Source organism: Marmota flaviventris, chromosome 16, assembly GCF_047511675.1.
Source record: "Marmota flaviventris isolate mMarFla1 chromosome 16, mMarFla1.hap1, whole genome shotgun sequence".
Lineage (NCBI taxonomy): Eukaryota > Metazoa > Chordata > Mammalia > Rodentia > Sciuridae > Marmota > Marmota flaviventris.
The window spans coordinates 65,351,680-65,369,127 of NC_092513.1; the positions used below are offsets into that span (position 1 = coordinate 65,351,680).

The 17,448-nt window shown below is 35.9% G+C and overlaps 1 long non-coding RNA gene across 4 annotated transcripts in view; it reads left to right on the forward strand.

Annotated features, from left to right (window-relative positions):
• The window catches only part of LOC114079074 (uncharacterized), a 72,919-nt gene that overhangs the window by 35,504 nt on the left and 19,967 nt on the right, over positions 1-17,448 (forward strand). For 2 of the 4 annotated variants that reach the window (XR_003580431.2, XR_003580432.2), the window contains exon 2: positions 8,851-9,042. The exons of the other annotated variants lie outside the window; for them this stretch is intronic. This is a non-coding gene — a long non-coding RNA (uncharacterized lncRNA). The remainder of the gene's footprint in view (positions 1-8,850; positions 9,043-17,448) is intronic. 4 annotated transcript variants of the gene reach the window in all.

A 17,448-nucleotide genomic window follows, 5' to 3' on the forward strand; every position in this document is an offset into this window, starting at 1 on the left:
CAAAATGCCCAGTGTTGCTGGGTATTAGTTTGCTATAAAAAAAATAGCACAATCTAGATGGCTTAAACTACAGATGTGGGCAAGGTTGATATCCTCTGAGGCTGGAAGGGAGAATCTGCCCCAGGCCTCTCTCCAGCTTCTGGAGGTTTCCATTAATCTTGTATTCTTTGGCTTGTAGAAGTATTACTGCACCTCTGCCTACATCTCACATGGTGCTCTCCCTGTGTACCTGTGTCCCAATGTCCCCTTTTCATAAGGACACAGTCATATTGGATCAGGGTCTGTGATAATGGTCCAGTTGAGGCCACTTTTATAAGGGACATAATTCAACTTCTAATGAGCTGTCTTAGTTTCTTTTCAGGGCCAAGATAATTTTGAGGGTTTCTATCTCACAACTTTATTTACCGTGAGCATGGAATGATTGATATTTCATACGTAAGCCTCTGCACAAGGCCACTGCAAAGTGTGTGTGCACCCTGTGACGTATCCCTTGAGCAATAAACAGGACATGTGTGCAGATAGAGAGACTCCTTTTTGACTCAATCTGCTTTCCTCAAAATAAACTCTCCTTAATGAACCATTAGTTGGCTGTGATTTCTGTAACCAGAGAGGCAGAAAAAGAGGCCAATATTTATTTGACACATAAATAAGAACACTTGTAAACATGAAAAACACATTACAGGGCTGAATTTAATTGATGTCTTTCAAACATGTGACTGTTCAAGACCATGTGATTTCTACCAAAAAGCTTTCAAAACAATGTGCAGGAGACAGAGTATTTCTCTCTACACACTGATTGTGTTAACTGGATGTGTTCTATAAGCTGCCCTTAAAAAAGTGACCAATACAATTCTGTATTTGCTTGACAAAGTTGATTACAGTAGCATTTGGTTTGCTTATTAATATCTCAAGTAATAATTTCAGTAAAGCAATGATCTCCAAAGTGCAACCTTCTAGTTTCAAATATAAAATTTATAAACTATTCATCTGAACTGACTTGTCTTACACTCTCTGCCTTTGATATCCTTAAAGAGTCAAAGCCAGAGCCAGCAGCACTGCACAAGGCCTGCCCTTCCTCAGGCCCAAGGACTAAAAAGCCACCCCACCACTCATACCCTTACGTTAAGATATTTCTATGCACTTAAAAATTATTTTGTTGATTTTGAAGTTTTTCTCTGAAAAATTCCTGGTTTAAGAAATAAGCTAGTATCAGAAAGTCAAGGATCCACTGTTTTCTTATGTTGACACTAGAACAAAAAAAAAAAGAAAAGAAAAAGGAGAGATAAATTCTATGGAAATAGGAGGGAGATCAGTGGAGTCCAGAAAGGAGCTGGGGGCTAGGGATGGGGAAAGGGAGGAACTGCAGAATGAAACTGATCAAGTTATGCTGTGGACATGTATGAATACACCACAGTGAATTTCATTTTTGTGTTTATCTATACAGCACAAATAAGAAGACCAATATAGAGGAAGGGGAACTGGGGAGGGAGGAGGAGAGGGGAAAGAGGAAGTACTTATTCCTGTATGGAGCAAATTATAGTTCATCCATACATGACTGTGTCAAAAAGAACCCCATTATTATGTATAACTATAATGAACTAATAAAAACCCTTAAAATACGAACATTAATAACTCAAGTCTGTTAAGCATCTTATCATCAGGAATTATTTTATTTGCAGATATTTCTAGGAAAGGACAGTAATTAAAGTGACTGTGATCTTTCTTAAAAAATAGCAAACTCATGAGTTTGTCTTAAATGAATTATAACTTCAAAAATGAATTAATAATAATGTCCCTTTCTTTTCATTCTTATTTCTGTGGAGTGGAGATATGAAATTAAGATGGATTTCTATAAAATCCTCAAAAAGTTAAGTGATTTTTCTCTTTACTATTAACTATTTCTTGGTCATAATCTGAGCTTCTGATAATGCTTGTTAGTTAGGGTTTTATCATTGTGACCAAAATACTTGACAAAAGCAACTTAGAAGAGGAAAAGTTACCTTGGGCTCATGGTTTTAGATGTTCAAGTTTATGGCCAGTTTGATAGCTCTGAGCCCAAGATGAAGCAGAGCATCAGGGCAGAAGGACATGGCAGAGAAAAGCTGCTCAACCCATAGCAGCCAGGGAGCAGAGAGAGAACAAAGCAACAGGGACAAAATACAAATATCCAGAGACACACCTCCAGTGACCTACTTCCTCTAGCTCCTCCCCACCTGCCTACAATTATGCCCCAGTTGATCCATTCAAATTGTTAATTCAGAGAATGGATGAATTTACTGGTTAGGTCATGGCTCATAATCTAGTTCTTTAACCCCTAAGTATTCCTGCATTAACATAGGAGCTTTAGGGGGACACCTCACATACAAACCATAACAATGCTAATAGTAGTGCTTTCTGACCATAAGAAATCCTCATAGTTCTGGGTTGTAGGTTGTTATGGTTTGGATGTGGTTTGTTCCTTAAAGGTTCATATGTTGGAATTTGGTCCTCAGTGGGAGGTAGTGGGACTTTAAGAGGTGGGGCCTAGTGATAGTGATAGATAATCAGGACATGGGAGTTCACCCTTGGAAGGGATTTATACTATCTCTCAGGAATGGGTCAGGTCTGATAAAAGTGGATTTGTTCATAGGACAGCAGGTTGTTCTACAAGAGAGAGCCGTATCCTGTCCAATCTCTTAATTCCTGGCCTTGCTATGCCACCTCTTCTGTCAGTGCTCCCACCTTTATGAATCCATCTGCCATGAGCACCTCACTGAAGCAAGTAGAAGCCAGCACCATGCCCTTGGCCTATGAGCTAAATAAGCCTCTCTTCTTTTAAAAAAGTACATAGTCTCAGGTATTTTATTATAGCAACACAGATTCAAGCAGAGTTTTATAGACAGATTTCTGTGGATATGTACTTCTTCTCTTGACATAGGGAAGGTGGGAGGGTTCTTTGACTCTCCCACCAAAGGCGGCACCAAGGAGGGTGTTGTGGGCCAAGGAATGGAGGGAAGGGCACTCCCCTTATCCCCTTCTTCTCAGGATGGCTCCACTACTCTTTCCTTATCCCCTTCTTCCCTGGATGGTTCCACTACTCTTTCCTTGCCATGATAGGGTAGCAGCATATGGTATTGGTGCCGCCCAAGTGGGCACAGCATAATAGAAAAGGAATTTGGATAAAGTGGTCCTAGAGAAATCGAGGCTTTATCTGAGGTGATTCAGTGATTCTGTAGGGTATTTGGAGCCAGAAGCATCATTATCTCCTGGCAAGGTGTTAATAATCACACCAGAAATTCAGAGAAGGAGCTCCTGATCTGTTTCCACCAGCCTCTAGAGAATGTGTATGCAGGTTGCAGTATGTAAGCCATTATCCATCTGGGATAATAGAGATGTCTTTAGTGCAATATGGGCCTTTCTAATCATTTAAATCTTGTTTGGGGCAGTGGTTCTCAACTGGTTTTTTTCCAGTTAGGGTCATTTGCAGGGTCTGGTGACCTGTTTTGGTTGCCATGATTTCTAAGTGTGGGCAGAGGTCAGAGATCTCCAGCCACAAAGATGTGAAAGATCCACAGCACTAAATGTCAATAACAACAAGATCTAGAATTATGTGGGTATCGGGTCCTATATAGAGCAAATTAGTTCTTATTTGCAGCAATTTAGGACTAGATTAGACCTTTACATTGTTTTTGTTCACAGCAGTTGATGCCTTATTCTGTGGATTAGAGCAGTAGTGCAATTCAGTGTTTATTTAAGGACATTTATTCTTAAGGGAACTTCACAAGGAGGAAATCCATGTCTGGTCCTAGGCCCTCTGAGAGGACTGCACAGTTTTCTTTTGCTACAGGCCCTTTCTGTAGGATGAGGCTTCAACAGAGGTTATTACCACCACCTTGTGGCCATCTTGTGCATATGCGATGCATAGGCTGGGTCTCCTATTAATTATTAATGATTTATTATGATTGATAAGACATAACTCAACCTTTATAGAATCCATTTACTTCCTGGCATAAATTTTATACAGAGTTGTTTTTCTTATTAAGTAAAATCTCAAGGTGATTTAGAGATTTTCTTTAAATGAATAAGTTCCTCACTCTCTTTTAAATTTGAAATATGAATTATGATGATAAAACATTAAAGTGTTTTGTTAAGGCAAGTATTCATTGTTAAAGATTTGGTAAAAGGCACAAAATGATAACAAAGATCTGAACATTGTTTTTATAAATTCCTAGTGATTGCAAGAACAATTTAATAATGAAAACAATAACATCAAATCATTTAAAAATACCCTTTGTCTTGGAAATATTTACTGAAAAGAATTCATATAAAACAGATATCATTTTAGCTGTTATTTTATTTACTATGACAAAACTGTGACATAATTTTCATAAACTGTTGAAGTTTTTTTCTGAACAACTTTAATACACCTGTTCAAAATGTTCACTTAGTTTTGACCAATAAAACCATATAGCTATGAAACCACTGAACATTTTCACTGCCCCAAAGTTCCTTCCTACCTTTAAGAAGCCATTCTCCCCATCCTGGCACCAGAAGACCACAGATCTTATTTCTATCACTAGATGGCTTTTGTCTCTTTAGAATTTAACACGAATAGGGTCATTAGTATGCATTCTGTTGTATCTGACTTATTTTGTTTGGAGTAATGGTTTTGAATTTCCTACCTTTTGCTTCTTTTTACTGTTGAGTAGGATTTTGTTGTATGGAAACACTAAAATTTGCTTTGCTTTTTACTTATTTTTTAAAATATATTTTTGTTTTAGTTGTAGATTGACACAATGCCTTTATTTTTGATTTATTTATTTTTATGAGGTGCCTCACGCATGCTAGGCAAGCGCTCTACCACAACCTCAGCTCATGCGTTTTACTTATTGATGGACACTTGAGATGTTTTCAGTTTGGGGCTATTATGAATAAATATGATATGAACATTTTTGTTATAAGTATTTATGTAAATATATATTTTCATTTCTCTTGAGTAATTACTTATGAATACACTTTCAGGTCATGTGTTAAGTACATGTTTGTTTAATTACATGGGAAACTTCCAAATGACTACTAATTTACACCAGAAATGTGTGATAGTTCCAATTAAATACACATGCTTGCCAATATTTGTCATTTCCTGAGAATTTTCTTATGTGTAAATAAATACAGGTATTTTAATGAGTATGTAGTGATATATTATCAAGGCTTTAATTCACATTTCCAGGGAACTGTGTAATGATGTGAAATCTTTTCATATGCTCTTTGGCCTTCTTTATTTTCTTTTGTGAAACATTTCTTCCAATCTTCTGCCTAGTTTGCTAAAATTAAAATTGTATTGATAACTATAGATTGTCATTATAGTTGGCATAGAGAAAAGTGATTCTGTTGTTTGACTGATTTATATTTTCATTTATCTTCAAGGAATAAATATAACTTCATATCTAATCAGATACCAGTTGCTAGACCTTGTCTCTTTTATATATATTATGTGTGTGTGTGTATATATATATATATATATATATATATTTGTACTAGAGACTGAAACTGGGGCCTTTTATATGCTATACAATTGCTCTAATTATGCTTTAGTTATATTCTCAGACATTCTGAAATTTATTTTGAGACATGGTCTCACCAAGTTGCCCATTCTGGCTTTGAACTTGTGATCCTCCTGCCTAATGCTTTCTGAAAAAGAAAAAAAAAACTTTGGTAAAAGAGACAACATAAAACTTATGCTATCAATTGTTTTTAAGTATACATTTCAGTTGTGTTAAATAGTTAAATATATTAATGTTGCTATGCAGTGATTGATATTTGTTTGTTGGCCTTGTGTTCTGCAACCATGTTAGAGGTTATTTCTGCAACATTGGCATTTTTACATGATTCACTACTTGGTTATGGCCCCATGTATAATAGATGTCCACTAGATCATCCCAGTTCTAAATTATTCAGTGGAGGAATGATATAAATAAAAACTTTTAAACAGATTCAGAAATGGTACATTTCACAACACAACTGATCTCATCCTTCAAAAATCAATGTAAATTCCCCAACAAAGAAATAAAAACACATTACCAAATACAAAAAAGCCACAAACAGAAAAGAGCACCAAAAATGGTAAAATGTACATAAATATAGAATACTCTTGTCTTTTGTTTTACAAATTCTTGACAAAATAATTTACTATTTAATTAAAAGCAATAACAAAAGTGCCATGGGGTTTCTAACATATACAGAAATAATATGTGTGAATACATGGACATACACAAACAATGGGAGGAGGAAATGAATATATTGATATGTAATTTTAAAAAAAATTTAGTTGCTCAGGGACCTTTATTTAATTTATTTATATGTGGTGCTGAGAATCGAACTCAGTGCCTCACACATTCTTGGCAAGTGCTCTATCACTGAGCTATAACCCCAGCCCCTATTATGTGATCTTTACAATATACATTAATTGATATCACATTTGAAGATAAACGGTGATAAGTTGAAGGTGAATAATATAAACTGGAAAGTAAACACACACCAAAAAACCTTGAAAAGAGATATTGAGTAAAATCTAATAGTGGGAAAAATGCAAGTGATTTACACAAATAATTTTTAAATGGAGTAATAAAAAGAAAAAACCAAATGACAAACAAAAATGAATGGTGCCTTTGAACCTAGGCATGTTAATATTTACATCAAATGTAAATGCTCAAAAATAATTTAATGAGAAGGCAGATATTTTAAGACCTAATGAACAGCAAAACCCAACTCTATAACATACATGTAAAAAGTGCACTTCAAATCTAAATAAACGTATAGATTAAAAGGATGAAAATGGTATGTGATGCAAAAGTTAAGGAAGGAAAGCAGGGAGGACTATAGCAATAGCAGATCAAAGAGATTCCTACACCCAAGTATTGCTGTGGAGAAAGAGGAAATTTTCATAATGACAGCAATATCAATTAAACAAACAAACAAAAAAGCTATACTAAGTCTCTGTGAATACAATAAGAAAGCTTCCAAAAACATGAATCCAAGATTGCTTGTTATAAAAAAGAAAAATAGGAGAATCTTCAATCATACTGAAAGATTTTACCCTTTGTTTCTCAAGAGGATTTGAAAATCTTGACAACCAACTTGTCTTAGTTGAATTATCTGACAAAAAATACTCCAACAATGACATCAAAATACACATTCTTTTCAAAAGCCAACACAAATGATGTTCTGGGTCATAAATTTAGTCTCAACAAAATTTAAAGGACTCAAATTATGCAGAATATGTTCTCTGAACATAATGCAATTATATAGAGGAAAATGTTTATAACAGAAAGATATTATGAAAATCCTAGAATATTGGGAAGTTAAATAATGCTCCTCTAAAATGGTCATTGACCAAAGAAAAATAAAAAGGTAAATCTTAAGATTTTTTGAAATTGAATGATTAGGAAAACATAGCATACCAAATTTGTGAGGTTCAGCTGAAGCAAGCCAAAAAAGTTATTTACAGTTTTAAATGTATTAAAAAAGAAAAATAATTATAAAACAAAAGCAAATAGATTCAAAGTAAATAGAAGATTCTTATAAGGGCTAAACCAGCAAGATAGATAAAAAGGAGAACTATGGAAGATCAATGAAATAAAAATTTAAATCTTCAAAAATATCAATGAAACTTACAAATCTTTATACGCATTAAGGGAAAAAAGAGAATATCAAAAATAAAATAAAAGACATCACTATATATCCTAAAAATACTGAATGTAATTGAATATATATTGAAAGGGTAATAATTAAATATTATAAAACACTTTGCTAAAAAATTAAATAACATAGATCAAATAAAAAACTCCTTGAAGACATAATACATAAATAACACAAGAAGAAAAAATTATATGGCCATCCCATATGTATTTTAAAAGTTGATTTTGTAATAAGAAATTTCCCATGAACAAAACTCCAGACGACTTCACTGGTTAATACTGTCTAACATTATATATATATATATATATATATATATATATATATATATATATATATATATAAAATTTCATAAATGCTTTCAGAAAATTAAGGAGGAGGGAACATTTTGCAAATTATTTTATGAGACCAGAAGTGTCATGAGTCCACAAAGATTATAAAACAAGAAAAAGTATGACTAAAATGTCATGAAAATCGAAACAAGATCTATGAACAATAGTAGCAATTCAAAACAAGCAACATAGAAAATTGATAATGCATCAGGATACAGAACACTTGCCCCAGAAATACTAAATTGAAAAACTAATTATTATAATACACCATTTTAGAATAAAGGGCAAAAAATATGATCATCTCAAAAGATGCTATGGTAAACTTTTCATCACTATAAATTCATACATTAAAAAAAGTCTGTTTCTGGATCACAATCTTTGAAATTCCAGTCCATGTTCTGTTGGCATCATTGATTTGGGCCTGCCTGATGTGAGGTAGCACATCATGATGGAGGTGCCTGGTGAAGTAAAACCACTCCCCTCAAGGCCAGGGAGCAAAAGAGAGAAAGAGGAGGGTCTAGTCCCACTATCATCTTTGAAGGCACATCTCCACTGACCTAAAGACATCCTACTAGTCCCCGGCTCTTGAGGGTTTCACTATCTCTGAATAGTGTCACCCTGGGGACCAAACCTTTAATAATCCATGAACCTTTAAGAGGACACTTATTCCAACCACAGCAGATGTAGACTAAATATTTTAAAACTCCAATAACCATATGTAATACAACCTCATAGTAAATTTAAGTGGGAAGAAATTTCCCCAATGTGACAATGGGTGGCAAGGAAAATCCATTGGAAATATAATACTAAATCTTGTGCCTTAATTTCTTCTTCTATAATCTAGGACAAGGTTCTCACTTCTCCCATTCAAGATTTCATTGGATATTCAAGCCAGTCCAGTAAATTAAGACCAAAAAAAAAAAAAAAAAGAATAATCTACAGATTTTAAAGGAAGAAGTAAATATGTGTTTATTTGAAACAATGTTCTTATGGAAATAGAAAAGTCTACGGAATCTAGAAAAAAGTACTAGACCAGGTAAGTTGAAGTTAACAAAGACAAGATAAAAGGTCATTTATACAAAAATACATTTTTATTTCTATTAATTGGCAACCTACAATATAAGAATAAAAATGTAAAAGCCACAATACCACTGACAATACCACGTTAGAGGTATTTCTAACTATAAAGAGAAAGATCATGAATTTGAAAGTGAAAAGACTAACCAGAGAGGAGCAAATACGTTTTCAGATGAGAAAGAATTGAAATGTGGAATGCAATACTTTCAATGTGTACAATCCACAAATGACTGTCATTGATAACAGAAAGAATCATTTTTAGGTGTCACTTTAGTGTGGTCATCCATGATCACTAGCCTTAAAATTCAAGTGTATGAAAATAAACTATGAGGGGCCACTTGTGAAAGACTGGAAGCAGAGTTAGCTGGCACTGTGACTTGGGAAGCAGTTTGGCATTATTCTTACTGTCAGATGTGCACGCTCCCAGTGACCCAGAAACTCCACTCCCAAGCTGATAAACTCTAGAAACACTTTTGCCCACTTTCATAATGAAGATTATATACAATGGTATCATGTATAAGAACAAAATAATTAAATAAAAATAAATTGCAGTAGAGTCATGCAGTGGTGTATATGATGAAGTGCTTGCAACAACAAGGATTAATGCAAGTTTCTCAACTTTGACATTGGCATTTGGGGCTGGCTAACACTTTGTTGTAGAGGGCTGTCCTGTGTATTGGGGAGTTAATCAGCATCTCCAACTTCTCAGGGAAAGGCCAGCAGCATTCTCACATGGAGACAGTTGAAAACATATAGATGTTGCCAAATGTCTCTGGGGAGGCAAAGACACCTCTGCTTGAGAACCTCTGATGCAAAGTGAAAAATCAACCATAGAAATCTATAAAGTAGAATAATACTGTACTAATAATGCATAGAAAAAATAAAAAGTAAAATTGTCCTGTTGTCTCAACATGTCACAATTGTGTAAATTGTACATTCACACATGTGTTTGTGTATGTTTGATATGTATATACATATCAAATACATACCTTCTCAGGACAGGCATATTTAAAGTCAAGAGAATTATGAGCTCCACATCTGGATGGGTGCTCACTTGGGGTTGGGAGAAAATGCAGGAGGATGAACAGGTGGGGTGTACTCAGAGTTAGTGTTCTGGTCATGATCTTTGGCAAATTGTAGCTTTGGGGACTTGGCTTTGCTTGGTTGTTCTTCTGGTGGTCCTTCTCAGATAATGTGGTGACTCTGGGGATTGAACTGGAAACACAATCATCTACGCTGGCCTTACACCTGTCCAGGCTGGAATAGAGGGTCTTCCTATGTTAGGCTTTTCATTTCTGACTTCATCAGAGAGTGGTGTTTTCATATTTTCAAAAGGTAAGCACTAATATGCACATGATTATGAAGCTTCTGCTTCTGCCATATTTGCCAGTATCACCTTGGACAAAGGGCAATATTTCAGTAAGTATTTTCTTTTTCTTTTTCCACTGCAACCAAAATACCTGAAAAGAACAATTAGAGGAGGAAAAGTTTATTTTGAGATTCATGGTTTCAGAGTTCTCAGTCCATAAATGGCCAACTCTGTGGCAGAACATCATGGCAGAAAGGTGTGGAGGAGGAAAGCAGCTCAGATCATGAAACTCAGAAAGCAGAGGAAGAGAGCCCTGCTCTCCAGGAACAAAATATATACCCCAAAGTCATACCCATTGTGACCTACCTTCTCCAGCCAACACTCCCTGCCTACAGCTATCATCCAGTTAATACTTTCAGGTGGATTAATGCACTGATTAGGGTAAGGCTCCCACAACCCAAATCATTTCACCTCTAAACTTTCTTTCATTGCCTCCCATGTGAGCTTTTGTGGGACACATCATAGTAAATCATAACAGAAGCCCCTTGGCTAGGTCAGAATCAGTATATGAGGGGCTCACACAAGGTTGTGTATCTTGGGTGTTATGGATAACTGAGGGCCATTAATGTGGCAGTTTATCAAAATAATCTTGAGGAACTTTGGCTCAGCTGCACTGTAATCATTTATGGTAATAGCTTTTTCATATTTGATATGGCAGAAAAATAGAAGTAAAATTGCATCTCACACATTGCCTTTCTTCATCATTAGTTATAACAAACAAGAGGTAGCATTAGATATTTAAATATTTGTTGCATCCTTTCTTTTTGATCTCTCCATGGTTCATACAGAAGCTTCTAAAGATCAAGTGGAGCCAGAGTGACAATATATCAGAAATCAAGAGGTCTCCATTGTACAGTTTTCTAAAGGGCCTATTTGACCCAAGAGATGTGTGCTAAGTTCAGAGGTATGCTGGAGGTTCAGGAGCCTGGCTTTCAATCTTGAAATCTGAGCAAATATTCCTATAATTTTGTACTGCTTTGGCTCCAAGGAACCACTTTGGAGGAGACCCTGGTTCAACCACAATACCAGGCTTCCTCTTTATAATTTTGCGTCACATTGAAACTGTGCAAGTTAGGAGACTGAAGAAACTTGGAGTGGGAATCTTAAGTACAGAATTGGTCTTAGGTAGCACGTCAAGGCTGAGGACATGACTGTAATTCAGAAGACAGGGAGCCCACATCTGAGGATGAAGGTGGCAAAGGTACACTGAATCTAACAGCTCAGCCTAATTTTCTTGATTTCTTAATGGGACTGAAATAATAGCCTTGTCATTTATTTATTAAAGAGAGGAATAGAGAAGCCATCTCTTGTGGGTTATCATACTATCTGGAACATTTGAAGGCTTTTAATATACAATATCTAATAATAACCATACATGGGTGAGACAAAAAATGATGATAGATAGCAAGAGGGAAAGAAATACAGGCAGATCTCCAAGGGGCCCTGATATTGAAATTGTTCTTTAACATGACCATGGTTAATGTGTTGAAGATGGTAGATGAAAACATAGTCAGAGGAGGTAGAATGACCTACAATGTCATTAGGAAATTTGAGTCCATGTTAAAAATCAAGAGAATATTACAGAATGGACATATAATATGTAGGAAATCAAGAATTAAGAAAATGAGTTTTAATCGCTGATTTGATATAGCAGAGCTTAGAATTACTGAAGTAGAAGACAAATCAATAGCAAATATCCAAACTGAAATAAAGAGAAAATGCATTTAGCTACATAAAAGAAATCTGTGATACACATTCAAAAGTTAACATGCAAAATTTGAGTCCTAAAAAAGTGAAATAGAAATGGCAAAGATAACATTAAAAGAAAATGATAAAAAATTTCAATAAATTGATGAAAGGCATTAACCCAGAGATTCAGAAAATTCTGCAAAATCCACACCTAAGCACATACTAGTAAAATTACTTATAACTAAAGCTTCAAGGGAAATATTGAGAGTAGACAGTGAGAAAAGGCACAGTACACTGAAAGAACACAGTGACAACTCACTGCTGACAACTTACAAATCCAGGAGTCAATGGAATAACATTTTTTTAAGTGTTAGGGTTTTATATCCACCAAAATTTCTCCCAAAGCAAAGGTGAAATAAATGATTGCTGACAAAAAGAAACTCAATAAATTGATTGCTATCATTCTTATACTAAAATAAATACTGAAGAGAATTCTTGGGACAGGAATAATGGGTGTCTGAGGTTGGGCCCTGCTTACAAGTTCCCTGTCAAGTGCAAGGCCTTTGGGTCAAAGACAAAAGCAGCCAGAGGAATATGTAGTGCTTCCAAGAGACCCAGTTCCCCCAGGACAATGCAATAAGTACTGAAGACAGTGCAGTGCTGGTAGGATCACTGCTGGTATAGATTGATGGAAAGGGAGAGTCCAGAGGAACCCTTTATATTTATGGTCTGTTGATATTTAACAACATTGCCAAGACAATTCACTAGAGGAAAAAAAGAATCTTTTCCACAGATGGTGCTGTGACAATAGTTATCCATGTTCACAAATACAGAGTTGGACTCCTTCTCACAACAGGTACAAATATTAACTCAAAATGAATCAAATACTTAAATTTAAATATAAAAAATCTTTTTTACACTGAGTTAGGCAATGCCTTGATGGTGGCACAGCCTTTTCCCCCTGCAGCAGGAGTCACCTTCATCCCTCAGTTGTGAAAAGCCAAGTGCATCCCCAGTGGAGGGTGCATATGGGACCAAGGGTTCAAAGCTTCCAGTTTCTGTTGCCCTGCCAGACCTTGTGATACACAGATGATACACAGTCCAGCAGCCTAATGGTCTGTGGAGCAAAGTGAAGCATTTAAGATTCAGCTTAGCTATTGCTGAGTGATCACCCAAGTGATGTTTGAGACTGACATCCCACAGTAGGAGCACAAAATGTTGGAGAAATGGAAACAGTCTATTTCAGAAAGCCAGGCACATCCTGATCTCAGTATTGTGTGGTCTGTCGCTGTATGTCTGTTTGTGATAAAACATTCTTTATCAAAAGCTATTCTTGCAGTGTTTTTTCTGTTAATAAAAATGATACACATTCTAAAAGAAATTTTTAGAAAATATGAATAGAAAAAATACCTCATAATCTTACTGCTCAACAATACACATTTCTAAGATTTGGGGTGCATTTCTTCATATGTATATGGGGAGATAAATATATGGATTTTACCATTTAATATTTCAAATACACAATTTGTTTATTATTTTTTTTAATAAAGAACACCTTTATTGATTTCCTGATCAGGATACCTTGAATCTCCCTGTCTAATCCATCCTGACATTTTCTCCCAGAATATAACCACTAACCTGAATTTAATCTTCGTTATTCCTGTATTTCGCTTTAGACTCTATTGTGTATGTATGCATTCCTAAACAGTTCAGAGACTTATTTTGTGTATTTTAAACAATTTATAAATAGGGTTATAATGTCCACAGCCCAGTTGTGCCAGGGCAGTGGAATAGGTTGCTGAACAACCAGGAAGAGACCTAGAGATGGTGAGTGAGATGTAAGGAAAATGCTTTGGGGGAAGGTCCAGTGGTGACAGGCTGAATGGGAGGCTTTACTAGAGTCCAGTAGTGAAGGCTGGACCTTCTTCCCTCATAGTGCTTCACCAAGGAGCACCTCCTGTCCCTCACAATGCCACCCCAGAAAAGAATGTCTCCTATTCCTATGGCGTTTGTCTGGTGGTGGCCAGCTGAATGAAAGACACCTATCCTTTCTGCAGTGCCCTCAGTTCAGCACCAGTCACTGTATGGAGGGAGGTTTTGTAGGTTAGGCTGCAGAAGCAGTGACATCGTTGATACCTGCTTCCCCACATGTAGAAGTTTGAACATAGACAGGCATGCTGAGGCAAGCATACAAAGCAGGGTTTATTTAAAAATGGGTAACATAGACTTCTCCTGGGAAGAAGAAGGGGGCCATAGCTGGTATCATGGTATCCCAAGAAGCGAGGTGTTCTGCCCTTTTTATATGTCCTAGGATTCCTTTGTTCTCCTGCCTTTTCCCCCTTGTCATTCTCCTTTCTGTGTATGTGACTAGGCTCAGGAATGCTGAAGGGATGGCCAAAAGGTGGGAAACAGGTGGGCTGAAGGGGGAATGGCAGGGTGGAGTAGCCAAGGACACATTAACAACCTTATAGCTCCCTGTAGGGACAGGTTACCTTGGCAACAGGTTGGAGCAGGGGCAGGTTCTTGATAGGATCCCTCAGGGGACAGTCTCCAACTTCCCAGACTCACTCAAAATTGGCCTCCTAGATCTGACCTGACTCAATTTCCCTATATACACTGACTGCCTGTCTAATTCTGACTTCATCGTCAGTATTAGCTTGCTTTGTTCTTTATGTGACCAACATCCCAAGGAGAAGTTGTCCTGTCATGCATGCAAAAAAGTGGCTTTCTACAGATAATACTAACATGTCCCAGGTCCCAGCATACATGAGGGAATGTCAGTGTCCTTCAAAATAGCGGTATCTGGACATTCTGACTCAGGCCTGCTCTCCATGTTCCCTTAACTTAGCCTGGTTCCTGGGACCTTAAAGGAGCGTTCCAAGGATGTGGTGTTTACCATCCTCTTTTTCTTAAAGGATGTTGCAGGTGCAGTGTGTGTATGCTTCTGCAAGTTGCTCATTCTAGTCAATAAAATTATGGGTTACATTTGCCCTTGTTGAGACAATGTGGCTTATTATTGAGTATTCCACTAAATGGATATACCAACATGTAATTTAGTCAAGTTCAATTTGCATCTGAGTTTTTTTGCTAGTTGAAATAGTGCTGCTGCAGATGCAACTTTTATGTCTTTTTGTGTACCTGGGCACCAGAGTAGATGTCTTGCTGAGTCACAATGTAAGTAATCCATTCCAGTCCCTCCTTTAAGTGATGTGAGAAAGAATACAGCCTTCATTCAGCTGGGCCAAAGATTTGTCATTGCTCCAGTTCTTCAGCAATAATTATTGGTTTGACAGTCTGTGTCTCTCATCTTGCAGTCACACCTATGAAACCCTGTGTACACCTAGTTCATATTTCTCATAATTTATAAGTAAACACAAAAAATTGTCTTACTTGGGAGTGAGTGTATGGGGGAGGGTGTGCTCCTGTGCACACGTGCACATGTGTATGTATCAAAGGGAAAAAAGTTGAGTAAGTTGTAATCTTAAAAGTAAAGGTAGAAATTTTCCTAGAAAAGTTTTGATTTCCTATTTTGTGTAATGAGTAGTATGCTGCATAGTACCCAAAGTTGGTTTTAAAAAATATTTCCATTAACTATTTTCATTTAAAACGAACATTTGAAAAAAAAAATAAAATGAGCATTTGAGAGAAATTACCAGGGCAGCTCTTTTCCTTAGAAATAACCTATTCATCTTTGAAATAACAACTGGGAATTTTTTTCTTTTCCAGGAAATTCCAGTGGTGACTTTGCATTAAAAAAATAAGTACATAAGATTGAGGCCTTGGGGTGGGGTTGATATTACCAAAGGCTACAAAAAATTTAGATTAATATTATATGTTATGTTTTATGACAAAGAACTCATTGTTTCTGTTCTGTTTTTTTTAACGAATAAATGTTTTCTTGAAAGGTGTTTAATATTTTCCCCTCATTGCTGATCCTTGGATGGAAACCATTCTTTATATTTGATGAACTGTTTTCAAAAAACTCTCTTACCAACAAGTGTACAGTAGTTATCTAAAATTGTACATTTAGAATGGAGTAGTGAGTGTAATATCTTAGTCTCGGAAGTCTTAAAAACAGCAAAAAAGACTGAATTTACAAAGTATGGTCTGGAATTGCTTGTGAGATTCTAAAGTAATGAAAATAAATGTTTCAGCTTTGGATTATAAAACTCCATTTATGATTTTAAAAGTATACTTGAAATAAAAATGATTAAACTAAAACAAAACAAAAAACAGTGCAACAGCCAAACCTATTCACATTACACAAATGAAGTTAGAAAAGGGAAATAGAGAAACCAGAAACATATGGCACAAATGGGAAACAAATAATAAGTAGCTGAATCCAAATAGATCAATGATTTTATTAAATGCAAATGTCTAAGCACATTAGTCAAAACACAGACTGGCAGATTGCTTTTAAAGATAATAGAAGGCGGACCAGTACAGTAGAGGAAAGGGAGCAGGAGGAAGGGATGGAAAGGGGAGATGCTGGGAAATAAAATTGATCAAACAGATACATAGCAATGAAATCCACTATTATGTTTAATTATAACACATCAAAAAAATGAAGTTCCTAGAATTAGAATTGTTGGCCAAAGAAAAACACAAATAAAAAATTTAAAAAACAACAAAACCTGCCTAAGCAAAAATAAAATATACACAATAAAAAACCCACAAAAATGGGACTGGGGCTATAGCTCAGTGGTAAAGCGCTTGCCTCGCAAGTGTGAGACACTGGGTTCGATCCTCAGCACCACATAAAAAAACAAAGATACTATATGTGCTCATCTACAACTCAATAAATACTTTTTAAAAAACCACAAAACTATATATTATTGCTTTACTATAGTAACAGTGAGAACCTAACTCTACATATAGAGAATATCCATGTACAAAGAATGTCAGAATTACTTTTAAGAATAACAATTTTAAATGCTCTAGAAAAAGCTGGAAGAAAACATACCATGCAAACACTAATGAAAAGAAAACTGAACCATCTATATGAATGGTACACACATAGACATCAGAACAAAGAACACCACCAGGGAGAATGAGGGGCATTCCATGATGAGGTAAGAGTCATTTTATGAGAAGACACAATAATCCTAAATGTGAAATGTCAGAGCTTGAAAATCAGGAAGAGAAAATTGAAAGAACTTGAAGAAGAATGTGACAAATTCATAAGATAAAAATGAAGATTTTGATCCTGTTCTCCAAGTCATCAATCAAACTGATAGAAAATCATCAAGGGTAGTGACAAGAACAATACCAGGAGCCAAGTGCACAGAGTGGACTTTCATAGACCCT